The sequence below is a fragment of the Pleurodeles waltl genome, chromosome 4_1, assembly GCF_031143425.1.
Source record: "Pleurodeles waltl isolate 20211129_DDA chromosome 4_1, aPleWal1.hap1.20221129, whole genome shotgun sequence".
NCBI classification, from domain to species: Eukaryota; Metazoa; Chordata; class Amphibia; order Caudata; family Salamandridae; genus Pleurodeles; species Pleurodeles waltl.
This window is the reverse complement of record NC_090442.1, coordinates 458,506,575-458,523,329: the sequence shown is the minus strand read 5'-3', so window position 1 is coordinate 458,523,329 and position 16,755 is coordinate 458,506,575. Positions and strand designations below refer to the sequence as shown.

Sequence of the window (16,755 nt, the reverse complement as noted above, 5' to 3'; positions counted from 1 at the left end):
AGACAAATTGGTGGAGCCCTACATCTCTGTTTTATCCCTTATCACATTCTACTTTCCACACTCCTGTCACTGGCGCCCCTAGTCCTCTGTGTGAGGTCACTGGTAGGTCAGATGCGAAACATAAAACAAAAGTGTTGCTGACATGGGATCGTGTTCAAAAGATGAGTGCATCCTAACAGAACACTATACATTTTCTTTACGGAGTAATCGATCTAGTGAGTCAAACTAAACTTTTTTTAAATCATGTTTGTATCTTATATCCACCAAAACACATGTTATCCAATAGGATAGCAGAGAGGGAGAGGTAACCAAATCTCATATATAAACTATGTTTACTATATCTTTCTCCTTGGCTGCCCTGTCTGCAATTTAAATTGTAGACATGTTTTTTAATTGATTTTTAAGTTGAACAAGCGGCATGATGTTTCATGTAGATATGGCCTGTTCAATGCAGAAGTAATCAAATACACCATTTAACAATTCTTAGTACAGTGCAAGAGTCTATGATCCTGATCTGGGACTTGGCTAAAAAGCTATAATAGGGATTTCAGTTTAGTAGACCAAGCACAAGTGTGACTGGAGTCACAGGTAAGAGTTATCTTCGATGTGGCATATAACTAAACTGAGTATTCCATAGTAGAAGGAGCTCCAAACACACTCTGCATCTGGGGACCACCATTATCATGAGCTTTGAAAGGCACCTGAATTTTTGAGCCAATTACTGTAGGAGGCTGGCCTGGCTTGTTGTGGGTACCAGAGGTACTTACACCTTGTGCCAGGTCCAGTTATCCCTTACTAGTGTAGAAGAGGTGTTTCTAGCAGCTTAGGCTGATAGAAGGTAGCTATGGCAAAGCAGCTTAGGCTGAACTAGGAGACATGTAAAGCTCCTACTATACCACTGGTGTCGTATGCACAATATCATATGAAAACACAATACACAGAAGTACTAAAAATAAAGGTACTTTATTTTTATGACAATATGCCAAAAGTATCTCAGTGAGTACCCTCAGTATGAGGATAAGTTATATACACAAGATATATGTACACAGACCAAAATTATGCAGGTAATAGCAAGAAAAGTAATGCAAGCAATGTAAAATTACAGTAGATAGCAATAGGAGCACATAGGTATAGGGGCAACACAAACCATATACTCCAAAAGGGGAATGCGAACCACAAATGGACCCCAAACCTATGTGAGCTTGTAGAGGGTCGCTGGGACTGTAAGAAAACAGTGAGGGTTAGAAAAATAGCCCACCCCAAGACCCTGAAAGGTAGGTGTAAAGTGCACCTACTACCCCCAGAGAGCACAGAAGTCGTGATAGGGGGATTCTGCAGGAAGAACAAACACCAGCAATGCAACAACAGTGGATTTCCGGACCTGTAAGACAAGGGGACCAAGTCCAATAGTCGCGACAGTGTCGAGAGTGGGCAGGAGCCCAGGAAATGGCAGCTGAGGGTGCAAGGAAGCTGCCACCGGATGGAAGAAGCTTGGAGTTCTGCAAGAAAGAAGAGGACTAGGAACTTCCCCTTTGGAGGATGGATGTCCCACGTCGCGATGAAGCTTGCAGAGGTGTTCCCACACAGAAAGACTGCAAACAAGCCTTGCTAGCTGCAAGGGTCGCAGTAGAGGTTTTTGGGTGCCTCTGTGGCCCAGGAGGGACCAGGATGTCGCCACTTGGAGGAGGAGACAGAGGGGGCACCCAGCAACTCAGGGAGCCCTCACAGAAGCAGGCAGCATACGCAGAAGTACCTGAACAGGCACTTGGAAAGAAGAGTGAACCAGAGTCCATGCGAAGTCACCAAAGGGAGTCCCACGATGCTGGAGGACAACTCAGGAGGTTGTGCACTGCAGGTTAGAGTGTCGGGGACCCAGGCTTGGCTGTGCATGAAGGAAATCCTGGAAGAGTGCACAGGAGCCGGAGCAGCTGCAAATCACAAGGTACCCAGCAATGCAGTCTAGCGTGGGGATGCAAGGACCTACCTCCACCAAACTTGGACTGAAGAGTCACTGGACTGTGGGAGTCACTTGGACAGAGTTGCTGAGTTCCAGGGACCATGCTTGTCGTGCTGAGAGGGGACCCAGAGGACCAGTGATGCAGTCTTTTGGTGCCTGTGGTTGCAGGGGGAAGATTCCGTCCACCCACGGGAGATTTCTTCAGAGCTCCTGGTGCAGGGAGGAGGCAGGCTACCCCTAGAGCATGCATCACCTGGAAACAGTTGAGAAAGCCGGCAGGATGAAGCGATACAAGGTTGCTAGTAGTCGTCTTGCTACTTTGTTGCAGTTTTGCAGGCGTCCTGAGCAGTCAGCAGTCGATCCTTTGGTAAAAGGTGAAGAGGAAGATGCAGAGGAACTCTGGTGAGCTCCTGCATTCGTTATCTGGTGAGATCCCCAAAGCAGAGACCCTAAATAGCCAGAAAAGGAGGTTTGGCTACCTAGGAAGGAGGATTGGCTACCAAGAGAGGTAAGAGCCTATCAGAAGGAGCCTCTGATGTCACCTGCTGGCACTGGCCACTCAGAGCAGTCCAGTGTGCCACAGACACCTCTGTTTCCAAGATGGCAGAGGTCTGGGACACACTGGAGGAGCTCTGGGCACCTCCCCTGGGAGGTGCAGGTCAGGGGAGTGGTCACTCCCCTTTCCTTTGTCCAGTTTCACGCCAGAGCAGGGCTGGGGGATCCCTGAACCGCTGTAGACTGGCTTATGCAGAGATGGGCACCATATGTGCCCATCAAAGCATTTCCAGAGGCTGGGGGAGGCTACCCCTCCCCAGCCCTCACACCTATTTCCAAAGGGAGAGGGTGTTACACCCTCTCTCAGAGGAAGTCCTTTATTCTGCCTTCCTGGGCCAGGGCTGCCTGGACCCCAGGAGGGCAGAAACCTGTCTGAGGGGTTGGCAGCAGCTGCAGTGGAGACCCCGGAAAGGCAGTTTGGCATTACCCGGGTACTGTGCTAGAGACCCGGGTGATCATGGAATTGTCTCCCAAATACCGGAATGGTATTGGGGTGACAATTCCATGATCTTAGACATGTTACATGGCCATGTTCGGAGTTACCATTGTGACGCTGTACATAGGTAGTGACCTATGTGCAGTGCACGCGTGTAATGGTGTCCCCGCACTCACAAAGTCCGGGGAATTTGCCCTGAACGATGTGGGGGCACCTTGGCTAGTACTAGGGTGCCCACACACTAAGTAACTTTGCACCGAACCTTCACCAGGTGAAGGTTAGATATATAGGTGACTTATAAGTTACTTAAGTGCAGTGGTAAATGGCTGTGAAATAACGTGGACGTTATTTCACGCAGGCTGCAGTGGCAGGCCTGTGTAAGAATTGTCAGAGCTCCCTATGGGTGGCAAAAGAAATGCTGCAGCCCATAGGGATCTCCTGGAACCCCAATACCCTGGGTACCTCAGTACCATATACTAGGGAATTATATGGGTGTACCAGTATGCCAATGTGGATTGGTAAATTTAGTCACTAGCCTGTTAGTGACGAATTTGGAAAGCAGAGAGAGCATAACCACTGAGGTTCTGGTTAGCAGAGCCTCAGTGAGACAGTTAGGCATCACACAGGGAACACATACAGGGCACATACTTATGAGCACAGGGGCCCTGCCTGGCAGGGTCCCAGTGACACATAGACTAAAACAACATATATACAGTGAAATATGGGGGTAACATGCCAGGCAAGATGGTACTTTCCTACAATTACTAAATCAGGAACATGCAAAATGCAATAAACCGTCCTCAGTGGGCGATCAAAGATCAATGCTGGGTTCGATCTCACAGAAAAAAATCGTAGAAGATCTAAAGGTGTTTTGGCATTCGTGTATGCTCTGATTTATTTTTTTCCACGTTTGAGGTAAATTTTTCACCCCTATTTAAGCAAAACATTGACTCAAGGTATCAACTGCAGTCTATTAGAACAATCAGTGCACCCAGAGGGAATGGAAAATATCTGCAAGGCACTAGACTCGCTAGCTGGTAAGTCGACCCCTCCACCCCCCCCCCCCCCCCCCCGCCTCCCACCTGCCCCCCCCCCTGCTCAGCCTAGGCACCACTAGAGACTTCAAAATATGTAAATCATCAATCAAGTTTTCAAAGCACAGTTCAAGAGTCCAAAAATTAGGTGCGTATGCACTGCTGCAGGAACACTGGGCGCGGTTTTGTAAGGAGACACAAAACCACTTTCCATTTTGAGGTATACAGCTTGATACCGAAACATAAATATTTAAGATGGGGAGTGGGTACTGAAAAGAAAATTCAGACAGGGAACCTAAGAAGATAAAAATGTGAAACCCAGCACAGAAAAAAATGGATTGTGGAATCCGCTGAGACTGTGGGTGAAATGTACTAAAAGTAAAGTGATAGCCTGGCCTCCTCTTAGAATACTAATAATCGATCAGAGCTAGGAGGGTAAGTGCAGCTGCAGCATGAGCAGTCTCAAGTGGGGAAACACAAGCACGCCTGAAATCAATACAGATAAATAAACACTCATGCTCAGCACAGTCATACTTGGCACCGATGACGTTGAGATTCCCATCATTGGCTCTTTAACAGGTTTTATACACTGCAGGAAGCATGGCTCCAACTGGACATGACGTGCACTGGCATGCTGGAGCCGGCAGACAGATGCCAAGGGTCACGTGATATGCCTTGAGCTGGAATGCAGGTGAGGGTAGTCAACATTTGTTGGTGGAAATGCATTTGTTATGTATGGCTGCCACCAGGGGCGAGGCTTGTTCAGTAAGATTGGAAGGGGGTGGTGGGTGAACTTCAGATTTTCCAACACTGGCATATAATGTTATAATACAATATGTGGCACGTAGGGTGCAAGAGAGGGGCTTAAAGGGAAGTGAAAAGGGAGGAGTGTGGATTGCCAGCAGTACTAAATGAGACAGAAGATTATATTTTGTAAAATGAATAACTTTTCTTAGGACTTTCAAACTAGAGAGAGGGAGAGCTTGTGTGTGCATCTTTGGCTGTGCATGTACAAATTCATAGAGAAATCCGACAGACATCTCACCATATCAGACCGAAAGCCCCTGCACTCAACTACTTATCAGAAAATACATTTATTGGGGGGAGGTGTAACATCTGTAACCCCTCTCCCCCTCCCCACCCCCCCCCCCCCCCCCCCAGAAGACACCCCCCTGGCTGGCACTGGAAGCCATTAGCATGAATAACTGCATCTAAATATGGTTATTCAGTGATAGGACATAGCAAATGAGAGAAACAAATGTTGCGTACAACTGCTGTTGTGTCACTAGGGAAATCGCTTCCTTCCCTGTGTTTCCACGTCTCACCTAGGTTTGTGGATTTCCAAGCAGGGCAGTGTTTCACCCGTCTTTTTCCACCACTTCTGGGTCTCCGCAGGCCCGAAGGAGGCATCAGACCATGGATACTGCTCTTACTGCACCAACCACCATAATCCTCTCTCAGCACTATGTTGTGTATGACTTCCTCATTAAATTGGTCCAACATTAACTTTGAAAGAAGCGGGAGATGATTTGTGGGGGCATTCAGGTCAGGGGCATACAAGTCATAAAATTAAAGAGGTGCAAAAAGTGAATAGCAAGGCTGTTTTTCACTTCACAGTTGTGAACAGTGGTCAAAGTGCATTAAAAATAAGCATTTGATATGCAATGGGTATCGTGTTTGCTCGAGTTAGAGCTATTAGCGTTGTGAAGTCCTATTCTGACTTTTCTTGCCACATACATTTAAAATGAAAAGTAATACCGTTTTATTTAAGCGAGCCGATTTAAAGCACCACACCATAAGCGTGAAGGAGCACACAAAAGGAAAAGAAGTTCGCTCGCAGTTAAACATATCAGCAGTGATGCAATTATCCGTGTGGTGGGCGTGGTTAAAAGCCCACAGAGAGATTACAGCAGGCTAGAGCACTTGCTGTCTCGCCTGAAAAAGTATGGGAACTGTGATGGTGCATGCAATGGGGATGGGGGGTCAATGAGTGTCTGGGCAGTACTCTCCTTCAGGTAGCTACATATATAATAACTCACAGATTGAATTAAAAAAAAAAAAAATACGTTAATCAGTAGTATGTGCACTATTGTGTATTACGAAACCTCTATTAATTGATGCGCTGAGAGGTCTGTGTGTAACCAGAAAGCCAAAGAATGAAATCTTTGTTTGTGTAATGGAGAATTGTAGCTTGTATATTGTTAGTGCTATGAGGGCCAAGCTTGTGACTGGAAGCACAAATAAAATGTGTCATTATACTAAGCTTGCATTATATGTAGTATAAGACAGACTGCTACCAAATGTGCAAAAAGGTTTCAGATAAAACAGTGCTTCCAAAATATAGGTTTTAGTAATACACAGACCGTAGGTAATGACTTATTTTTATTTAACTGCCCTGAAGAGCACACACTACACAGCTCAGCTGGTAACTCCCTTGCACTACCGGTCGAAAAGAATGTGATTCCATCAATTAAACCAGTACCTGCTCTCAAGCCCCCTTTACATTTACAGATTAATCAGTTGTGTGCATTTGCATTTCTTTAGGCGAGGAGGTACCCTAGCAAGAAGGCCTGTTTATTGTTAAGCTGCCTGCTTCTCCCTCGGTCTCACAGCACAGGAGACTCCCTGAATGAAACTTAAGCTGAAGTATTTGCACGGTCGAGTTTACCGTTCCGAGATGGCTGACTTTTAATAGGAAGTAGGGGAACGGTTTTTCACAAATAAAAAATGTAGGGGCACCTCATGCCCTTCCAATCCCCCCAAAACGTTGCTAGCTTTGCTCTTGTTGTCTAACTGATGTCACTGAACCCTTCAATGAAAACATCCAATATTGCCAGTTACCATCTACTATTCGATATGTTTTGAACAATGCCATTGCTACTGAAGAACCAGTACCGATCCTTGAAACCTGGTCCCTTCTACTTGCTCCATTACTTTTAGTGGAGTCATCTACAGTACTAGCTAGCTGGGAGAGGGCCTCTGAACATAGTGTGTAGTTTGCAACTATCACTCCATACAGGTGGAAAAAGTGTCATGCACTAGCTGCCAGATGATGAAACGTTTTTGCTCAACTACTACAAAAACTTCCCTCTACAGTGTACATGTGTTTGCCAACTACTGCTCAGGAAGTGTGTGGTTCTGCCAAGATCACAAAGCATGACAGTGGCAGGCCTGGAATAAATGATGTGCTATCAGCAGGAAACACCTTTCAACTTATCTGGACTGTGTTTTACTACACTGTTCTTTATGTCATAGTACTTCTAGCCTATCTGGAAAGTGTACATAGGCACGAGTGTCTTGGATCTACAAGATCGCATAGGGTAACTGAAAAGCTGCTGAGAATGAAACAGCACACCCGAGTCTTGTCCTGACATGTTTTCACCCCTTGTGAGTCGGTACTCTCATGATGGAGTTACCTTTAGTTGTCCAGAATGCATGATAGCTTGACTTGCCGGATGACTCAGATTGGGAGACCTTCTTTCTCCCAAGAATGTCAGACGGCAAAGAGTATATAGACCAGTTCGGTCAAGTTAAGAGATTAATCTACCCCAGGACCCAAAGCTCTGCTTAGAAAACACCAAAGAACGTATTGCGTGAGGACGTTTCGTACTCCGTGCATTTCCTATTTTTAGTAATGTATAAGCAAAAATATACAACTTCTTAGTTCATAGATATTTGCCTCCCTTTTTATTTAACTTTTTAAGATGTATCTATAAACATAACCGTATTTTCCAGTAATTGTCCTACTAATTTAATCCCTTTGTTCTAAGAATTTGTGTGGCAATAATTTTAGTTTTTGCTTTAAATCGAATGGCAATGCTCGAGGGAAAAGGAACATGGAGGATGTGTTCAAGCCAAGAGACAAACTGTATGATATTTCCTTTGAAAAAGTTGTTCCTATATGTAGAGGAGTGAAAAATATAGTACATCCCTTGAAACGCAGAGTTGAGTGGTGCAAAGTAGAGTGACATAGAGTGCAGTGGTGCAGAGTGCAATGATGCAAAGTAGAATGGTGTACAGTGTTTTGGCATAGAGTGCAGTGGTGTACAGTGTAGTGCTGCAGAGTAACATGTCATACAGTGCAGTGATGTAGAGTGCATTGGCATAGAGTGACAGAGAGGAGTGGCATAGCGAGGAGTGGTATAGATTACAGTGGTGCAGAGTAGAGTGCAATGACGTAGAGTGAACTAGCGTAGTATGCAGTGGTTTAGGGTAGAGGGGCGTAGGCTGAGGTTGCACAGAGAGGTGTTTTGCAGAGTGGAGTAGAGTGGCATAGAGTGCAGAGGTGTACAGTAGATTGTTTCAGAGTAGGGTGAAGTGGCATAAAGTGGATTGGTGCAGTGACAGAGTGTAATAGCGTAAAGTGGTGTAGAATGCAGTGGTATAGAGTGTGATGGTGCAGAGTAGATTAGAGTGGTGGACAGTGGATTTGTGTAGAGTGCAGGTCTGTAGAGTGGAGTGGTACAGAGCAGAGTGCATTAGCGTAGAGTGTATTTACATAGAGTGCTGTGGTATAGACTGCAGTGTTGCAGCGTGGCATAGAATGGAGTTGTGCATAGTGGAGTGGCCTAGACTGGAGCGATGTAGAGTTTAGTGGCATAGAGTGCATTGGCACAGAGTAGAGCGGTGCAGAGTAGAGGCACTGAGTGATGTGGCGTAGAATGCAGTGGCATGGAATGGTGCAGAGTAAAGTGGAGTGGAGTATGCATGGTGTGGTAGCACATTGCCTTTAGATACAACACATTTTTCAATTGAAATGACTATTATATTTGCAGAGACATGCAGTGTTAATAATAAAGTTATTCAGTGCACATACTTCAGAATTAACAAAAAATTTACTTAATTTGTGCTTCCCTAATTCGGATATATTATGAAATACTTGCACAGTTCATTTAAATGTTGTTGTGTGCTAGAAAAAAGCTCTTTCCTACCCCCACTATCCAGTTAGATTGTCACATAAATCCTCTCACTTTAAAGTCAAAGAAAAGTAAATATCAAGCTCCTTCGGGAAAACAGAGCCTGACATTTGACCTCTGTCTCAGAATGCACAGCAAATGAGACAAGCATTTGAAATGAAATAGGTCTCACATTTTCTTGAGTTAGAGCTATTGCCATTGTAAATTCAGAACTGGACTTTTCTTGCCATATAAATTGGTCAACTGTCTCATAATGTTGTCTTTTCCTGCAATGTTTCCCATGTTTTGGTGGTCACTGGCGACTGATGACATCAGAAATCATAAGCCATTGAGAAGATGAATACATTACCTTGCATTGTGTAAACATCTCAACAGAAACTGGATAATGAAGCTGGAAAAGTATTTTATTTTTATTTTAACAGAATGAAAAGTCTTGCAAGCATTCTTGCCTCACATTTCAATGAGCCGAGCAGTCTAAGAAGATGTATGGCCCTAAAAAAAGAAATAACCAATGCCCTGTGTGTAATGTCATGAGTGCTGTTAGGGAGGGGCCCTGGAGAGAGAGAGAGAGAGAGAGAGGGAGATGCGAGATGTGATGCAAGACTAAGCATGTTTCACATCATTGTTTTGAGGTTTAGCTACATTCTACGAGAAAGAGTATATTGTGATTTGTGAGCAGTGAGCTAAACGAGCGGGTGTTTCTTTTGTAAAATAAGCTTATTTAACCCCTCAGGTGCCGTAGACAAGGTGGTTACATCTGCTGCCGTGGCACTCGGGCGCCAGATACGTAACCACGTTGTCCAGCAATGGGCCCCCAGGGGGAAGCGCTAGCGCTCCCTCCAAGGGCCTCGCACCCCCCTCCCTTGGGCACGGATGGAAGGGGAATCAGTTCCTCTTCCACCCCAGACCACCCCCGAACCCCCAGTGACGTCTGATGACATCAGCGCACGATCGCGTGCTGACCTCATCAAAGGTCGTCTCCAATCACACTGGAAGCATGCTTCCAGCTGATCCGAGGAGAAACAGATTAGTTTCCCCTCAGTACGGGGATAGGGGAAGTCAGAAGGGCATGAAAAGGGAAGGCTGGTCCTTCCCTTATCATGTCTCTCTGAGCATTCCTGCAGCACGATCGCTAATCAATTGTGCTGCAGGAATGCCCACTAGACACCAGGGAGTTTTTTTTGTTTACTTGTATAAGGGGTGCGACCCCTTAGGCAAGGGTCGCTCCCCAGGGGGCAATTTTCTAATTAGGCCTTTTCTGCCCCCCAGGGGGGCAGATTGGTCTTAAGTAATTAGGCCGATCTGCACCCGGGGGTGGAGGGGGCAGAAGCCACTAGACACCAGGGATTTTTTAATTTTGTTTATTTTCATACAGGTAGCGAACCCTTACTCAAGGGTCGCTCCCCGGGGGACAATTATTTTATTAGGCCTTTACTGCCCCCCTGATGTGCCCCCAGGGGGCAGAAGCCACTAGACACCAGGGATTTGTCTTTTGTTTACACTGATAAGGGGAGCGACCCTTAGGCAAGGCCAATTTTTATTAGGCCAATCTGCCCCCAAGGGGGACAGAAACCACTAGACACCAGGGACTTTATTTTTTTTGCAACAAATTTTAAAAATGGGTAGCGACCACTTAGGCAAGGGTCGCTCCCTTTGGAGGCAAATTTATTTAAGGCCATTTCTGATTAGGCGGATCTACCCCCAAGGGGGGCAGAAACCACTAGACACCAGGTTTTTTTTTGCGCCAATTTCATGCAAGGGTTGCTCCCCTGGGGGGCAAATGTATTCTAGGCTACTTCTGCCCCCCTTGGGGGGGCGATTGGACTATTTTTGTATGGCTCATCTGCCCCTCAGGGGGGCAGAAAGCCCACCAGACACCAGGGAAGAATCTTTTTTTTTTTTTAAAGTGTGGGCGTATGACCATACCCCCACCCCAAATAAATGGGGACAAAGTTGTCTGCCCACCGGTGGGCAGATGGGGCAATTACCCCCGATCCACTCCCCGGGGGGCAAAAAGGTGTCAGGGAAAAAAAATAAAAAATTGTGGGGTGGTGGCTACCAGCCAGTAATGGCATGGGTATGCCCCCACCCCAAGGGGGTAACAGTCTTTCAGCTCTCCCTCCGCACACTAAAGCAGCTTATCCCACAGCAAACAGGAGGAAATTTGATTATTTTGGCTTTTGGTTTCACATTTGGGCCATGAGAGCTTGTCTAACTCTCACAATTGTCCCACTTGGAATGGTGAGGGCTGCACTTTTTGGACTTTGGGACGCTGCCATGTAGAAAAATGTACAATACCTAGACACATCTGAAAACTAAACATCTGGGTGAGTCCAGGGTGGTGTGCTTCACATGCACCCCACACCATTTTCTTATCCACAATGCCCTGCAAACCTACAACTTTGCAGTAATCACACATTTTTCCCATATTTTTGTGATGGAACCTTCCAGAATCTGCAGGACTCCACAAAATTCCTACCACCCAGCATTGTCGCATCTATGCTGATAAAAATTCCTGTTGTGAGCACTAGGCCCACCCACACAAGTGAGGTACCATTTTTATCGGGAGACTTGGGGGAACGCTGGGTGGAAGGAAATTTGTGGCTCCTCTCAGATTGCAGAACCTTCTGTCACTGAAATGTGTGGAAAAATGTGATTTTTTTAGCTAAATTTGAGGTTTGCTGAGGATTCTAGGTAAGAAAGCACTAAGGAAGCATGGAATTCACACCTCCCTGGACTCCCTTGGGTGTCTAGTTTTCAGAAATGTTTGGGTTTAATAGGTTTCCCCATATGGCTGCTGAGCCCAGGACCAAAAACGCAGGTGCACCTCGCAAAAACAGGTACTTTTGTATTTGATAATTTTGCTGTGTCCACCTTCTGTTTTGGGGCATTTCATTTTGTGGGCACTAGGCCTACCCACACAAGTGAGGTACCCCCGAAATGTGTCGAAAAGGTGTTTTTTTTGCCAAATATTGAGGTTTGCAAAGGATTCTGGGTAACAGAACCTGGTGAGAGCCCCACAATTCACCCCATCGTGGATTCCCATAGCTGTCTAGTTTTTAAAAATGCACAGGTTTAGTAGGTTTCTCTAGGTGCCAGCTGAGCTACAGGCCAAAATCCACACCTAGGCACTTTGCAAAAAACAGGTCTGTTTTCTCTGAGGAAATGTGATGTGTCCATGTTGTGTTTTGGAGCATTTCCTGTCGCGAGCACTAAGCCTACCCACACAAGTGAGGTACCATTTTTATCGGGAGTCTTAGGGGAACGCTGGGTGGAAGGAAATTTGTGGCTTCTCTCAGATTCCAGAAGTTTATATCACCGAAATGTGAGGAAAATGTGTTTTGGGGCCAAATTTTGAGGTTTGCAAAGGATTCTGGGTAACAGAACCTGGTGCGAGCCCACAAGTCAACCCATCCTGGATTCCCCTTGGTGTCTAGTTTTGAAAAAGGCACAGGTTTGGTAGGTTTCGCTACGTGCTGGCTGAGCTCAAAGCTAAAATCCACAGCTAGGCACTGCCCAAAAAACACGTCAGATTTCAATGTACAAATTGATGTGTCCATGTTGCGTTTCCTTTCGCAAGCATTAGGCCTCCCACCGTAAGTGAGGTACCATTTTTATCAGGAGACTTGGGGGAAGACATAATAGCAGAACAAGTGTTAGTGCCTCTTAGTCTTTCTCTACACTTTTTCCTTCCAAACGAAAGACAGTGTATAAAAAGACATTATTATCTATTTGAGAAATGCCCTGTAATTCACATGCTATTATGGGCACCCCGGAATTCAGAGATGTGCAAATAACCACTGCTTCTCAACACATTATCTTGTGCCCATTTTGGAAATACAAAGGTTTCAATGATACCTATTTTTCACTCCTTATATTTCACCAAATGAATTGCTGTGTTCCCGGTATGCAATGAAAACCCATAGCAAGGTGCAGCTCCTTTACTGGCTCTGGGTACCTCGGGTTCTTGATGAACCTACAAGCCCAATATATCCCCACAACCAGAAGACATAACGGAATATTACATCTGAAAATCTGACATCGCAGGAAAAAGTTACATAGTAAAACGTGGAGAAAAATTGCTTTTTTTCAACTCAATTTCATTTTTTTTTTATTTCAGCTGTTATTTTCTGTAGGAAAACCTTGTGGGATCTACACAAATAACACCTAGCTGAATTCTGTCTACTTTTCAGAAATGTTTCGCTGTTCGGGGTGCAGCATTCGTTTCATACCCATTTCTGTCATTAACTGGAAGGATGATGAAAGCACAAAAAATAGTAAAAATGGGGTACGACCCAGTAAAATGCCAAATTGTGTTGAAAAAAGTAATTTTCTGATTCAAGTTTGCCTCTTCGTGAAAGCTGGGAAGGTGGTGATTTTGGCACCACAAACCCTTTGTTGATGCCATTTTCAGGGGAAAAAACACAAGCCTTCTTCTGCAGCCCTTTTTCCTATTTAAAAAAATAAATAAACATTTTTGCTGTATTTTGGCTATTCTCTTGGCCTCCTCCAGGGGATCCAACAAACTCTGGGTACCTCTAAAATCCCTAGGATGTTGGAAAAAAAGGACGCAGATTTGGCGTGGGTAGCTTATGTAGACAAAAGGTTATTAGGGCCCAAGTGCGAACTGCCCCAAATAGTCAAAAAAAGGCTTGGTACCTGAGGGGAAAAAGGCATGGCAGCGGAGGGGTTAAGGAGCCAGAGGTAAACAAGGACAGCACTAGAATAAAGCCAAAATAAATGTCAGTGACATGGGAGGAACGGAATGCTGCATCAAGGCTCAGCAGTTTAAAAAAAGCATACCATTGAACGTGAAGCACGGCGCCAAGCTGCGATGAGAAAGGATCACGGCTCAGATTAAAGGGAAAACTGAAACCAGGCGGGAGGAGAGAGGCAGGGCAATCACACACTGGAGGAAGCATGACCTAGTATGATGGCCAACAACAATGTTCTCTGGGCGGGAACTTAGCACACAAAGGAGAGACATTTAGCACAATGCACCAATACGAGTGAAGCATTTAGGACAAGCACAACAAAGAATGAATGGCAAGAGTAGGCGTGTTTAAAGCCTGCATACTGAACACAGGATGTATCGCAGAGACAGCGCATGCGCTGCGTAGGCTTGACCTAACAAGATAAGAACATGATTTGCAGGCCTGTTTATAAAAAGATGCACTCCTAGAATAATACAAGGAGAGGTAGTGAGAAAAAGCTTTGCTCCTTGGGAGGGATAAAATGAAGTTACACAGGCTAAAACCAATAAGGCCAGCAAATAGAAAGCCAGACAATCTGAGTTATAAAACCACAAAGTCAATAGTAAGCAACGAGCGGAATGCAATCCCACGGAAGCTTTCTGAATGGCCCCAAGATGTCTTCAGCAAGCCAGACAGCTGTACTGTCCGTTAGCCTTCATCCTAAAAAGATGTGTTAGCATGACAAAACAGGTAAACTCCATTCCCGAAGTATGAGATTCGCTTACATGACTTGCAGTTCCATAAGATTTATGCGGGTCCCTTATTCTTAGCAAATCTCCAGAAAGGCTTGCCATTAAAACTTATTAGCAAAAAGTAACAATCAATGTGAAGGAATTTAGTGATAATGTATCATTATCAAAATTTATGGTAAATTATACTAACCATTAAACAGAGCTAATTAAGCATCATTAAGATTCTTAGTCTTGCCCAAGACCATCACTTACACATATCAGAAACTCTGATTAGGAATAACGTATAAAATGCATTGAAATGATAATGAATCCCAAACTTCAAATCAAGGAAGAACTCATCTCAATACCACAATTTTCAAATAGTAAACTGTCAATCTAACTTTTCACATGCAAATAAAAAACACTGACATTTTTCTACTCAGTGACAGGTCTGATGTTACCTACCTTCCTGTAATCTACAGCTGCTTCTGCTCCAACAACCATCTATTGCTCTTGATCAGTGAATAATGATGCCCCTCCAAATCCTTTTAGATGCTATTGTTTTCCATTGTACTCTATAGATATTCCACCAAGATTGTGCAACTACCATGGAATAAGGCAACAGCATCATCATTCTTGCAATGATATTCCCACAACCTGACTGAAACTGCATAACATAAATAACGTCTCACACTTAATTTTTGTCAACAAAAATATCAAGGGCAACAATATTGAAGGTCAATATATTGTTTAAGTACTTTTTTACAATTATATTGAAGTTGAAACAAAGTTTAGTATGATACTTTTAACTGTATTTTATTGGGCTGTATGATGTTTTTATTTCAGTATGTTAGTGTGAAAATTAACTTTTAAATAATACTACAGTAACTGTTCATTATATTTGGAGACTGGATGAGTAGATTTTTTTAAATTACATACAAAGTGATTAACCTGATATTTTTGTCATTTGATGTTTGACATATTTTTAAATTGTTTGTTAAATTTAAATTTCAGTATGTGGGATTTGTTGGGGGAATCGAGAGGATAGTGTTTAAGTAAAATATTTACAATGATATCAATCGAGTATTAAATGGATTATGCTATTTTTTATATATTTGTTTAAATGTTCATATGTTTTGTAAATTATTAATTCCTTTACTTTTATGGATAGTTTTGGGCTTTGGGTGGGTATTATTTTTAAACTGTATGATTATTATTTATTACATATTTAAAAAATATAATATGTCAATGTTTATATGTTTTATTATTATATATCTATTTTGTCATGGAGGGTATATTGGTGGAATGTGTGAGAAGTGTTATTTTTTTAGATTATAATTCTTTTAAAAAAAAATATAATACCAAGTTTTATTACTTTTCTTTTGTTATGCTGGTGGCTGGATGAGGGATGGTGTTTATTTTAATGACTATTGAAATACAAAGACGTTTTGTATTATTCTGATATAGCTTCTATTTTTTAAAATATTTTTAATGTTTTTAATATTTAATATATATTTAAATAATTGACATTTATCAAATAATTTTGATGTTTTATTTTTATTTGTGTTGGATTGTAGTCACTCTCATTGCACTTTTCACATTTTTGTTAGACTAGAGTCAAATTTGTAAATCTGACCCTCCCAATGTATGTACTTCCCACAGTGTTTGTTAAACTGGAGTTGGAATAGTAGGTTCTCCCCGGATACATTCACTTTCCTTAATGTTTGCTAAATCCTGCCCTACCCCACCCATCCCACTAAAGGTACGCATTTCATTCAATGTTTGTTAGATTGGAGTTAAAATAGTAAATCTGACTCCGCCAGTACATGAAGTTTCCCCGATGTTTGATACACTTGAGCTAGGTTCGCAAATATAAAATATCCCACCCCCAACCCACGCACAACTTATGCACTTTTTCCAATGTTTGATAGACTGGGATTAAAATACTACAACTCAATCCAATAATAAAGCAATTTTTACCACTTTCTATAGGCTTTTAGTTAGAAAAATCATTTAGCATTTTTTCTTTTTTAATAACTTTTAGTTAGAGTTACATTACTTTATTGTAGATTTTTTAAAGATATTTTGGACATACAAAATTTTAAATTAGACACTTTGGAATTATATTACTTTTCAAATTAGTTCTCTATTCTATGCTATTATTATAATCTTTTTTTGTATTCTAAAATATGTATTTCAAAATACTCTGAAATAGTAGTTGTAATTGTTGAATACATTTGAAATAGGTTTTAATTTATCTACAAAATGATTAATAATTATTTGTTTCTGAGATGCTTTACACTTACAATTATCATATCATTTACTTAGGAATTATTTTTATGTGTATATGTTAATCATAGTTTGTAATATGATATTAACATTAATTTTTTAATAATTATATATGCTTTCAAAATATTACATGTGTTTTCTTT

General features: G+C 42.8%; 1 protein-coding gene across 1 annotated transcript in view; it reads right to left on the bottom strand.

The window, feature by feature from the left end:
• CDNF (cerebral dopamine neurotrophic factor) overlaps positions 1-16,755 on the bottom strand; it is a 277,752-nt gene that overhangs the window by 104,248 nt on the left and 156,749 nt on the right. The window lies entirely within an intron of this gene.